At 38.9% G+C, this 1,350-nt stretch overlaps 1 protein-coding gene across 1 annotated transcript in view; it reads left to right on the top strand.

Moving 5' to 3' along the window:
- The first annotated feature begins 1,041 nt into the window (after positions 1-1,041).
- The window catches only part of LOC135197793 (carbohydrate sulfotransferase 11-like), an 8,976-nt gene continuing 8,667 nt past the window's right edge, over positions 1,042-1,350 (top strand). The window contains exon 1 of the mRNA XM_064224912.1: positions 1,042-1,350. This exon is cut by the window's right edge and continues 543 nt beyond it. The gene's annotated coding sequence lies outside the window, so the exon portion shown is untranslated.

Here is a 1,350-nt window from a genome sequence, read left to right as displayed (position 1 = left end):
TTACTCTCAATTTGACCACATCTCTTTTAACATATGAATATAAATCAATATAATGCTACATGATGCTTCCAGGATAAATTGAATACGCAAATTAACAGAAAAAAACAAACACGGACCAAACACTACTGTATCGCGGCTTCAGCTAATGTGGGTCAACGACCGAGGGCGTCCAGATTTACCGTTATTTTTCTTAGCGGTGGATGACGATGAGTCTCCAGTCTACAGGTGTAACAGGTCCTCCTCCCTCTCAGTGGGCATTACGGGAATGTGATGGTAGTACTATATACCTGGTCCCTGGGTTAGGGTAGGGTTGCTTTTAGACGTCAAGGTTGCTAGTGTTGTAGTGCTGGAAAAAGGGATAATTTGAACTAATATGCCTATTGCCTCACTTGATTTCTTAAGAGTAACATAAGACTTTAGCTCTTTATGTAAGCTTTCGTTGATCTAACCCTGCAAGTTAATAGTCTCTCATACCTGTATCATGTGAACGTTTGCATGTAAAAGTAAAACAACATTCTTTCGTAAAAACCTTACCTCACCATCAGCGGCATATCATATTCTGTATAAATGAGCAAAAACAAAAACAAAACAAAAATGTGAAACTGTCTATCAAAATACCTGCTAAAATAACTTGATGTATGGTGAGACAATATCCTAAATAGACGCGCAGTTTCGGAGTTTTCCTTTCTCGTGTTATCGCTGTGTTCTCTTGAATGATCTGTACAGAACAAGATTCTTTAGCACGTTTTTGAGAACACATGAATCTTTCAATGGAACGTAGTATTATCACAAAGTAATAATATGAGGTCAGATGTCAGATTGATTATTAGCTTATTCATCATTACTTTCCCAAATAAATTGAACTTAAAATGGGCCAATAGAAAATTTTATCTGCAATCATCACCTTTTACTCAAAATCAACTGTTCATCAACTCAGATATGTTGAAATGACAGTCAATGAAAAATGGATTGGTGGTAGGATGCAACCGAGACCGAGTTGCCGGTTTCCCATAAGACCAACCAGTTCCACTTCCTGGACTGGTTCTCGCCGCAGCCGTTTCTCAAGATGCCGCCACTGCTAAGAAAGCGTCAGTGTCCAACGAACCTCAACTGCTCGCAGATGAAAAGGCGAAGGCACTCTCTTGCGGAAGGTGGATATGATCATGACCTCGAAAAGTGCCCCGCTTTGTTTTTGAGTGACCACAAGATGAATTTTGGTTAGAATTATGTTCCGCTGTGATCTTGAGCGCGGGAAAAGTGAACTCGAGTGTTTTTTTAAAAACATCAAATTGTGATTTCAAATGTTTTTGTTAAGTGAAGCGCATGTTTTTATGTAATGTGTCTAATGTT

Source organism: Macrobrachium nipponense, chromosome 21, assembly GCF_015104395.2.
Source record: "Macrobrachium nipponense isolate FS-2020 chromosome 21, ASM1510439v2, whole genome shotgun sequence".
Lineage (NCBI taxonomy): Eukaryota > Metazoa > Arthropoda > Malacostraca > Decapoda > Palaemonidae > Macrobrachium > Macrobrachium nipponense.
Note: the sequence above shows the minus strand (reverse complement) of the source record. Positions and strands in the feature narration are given on the sequence as shown.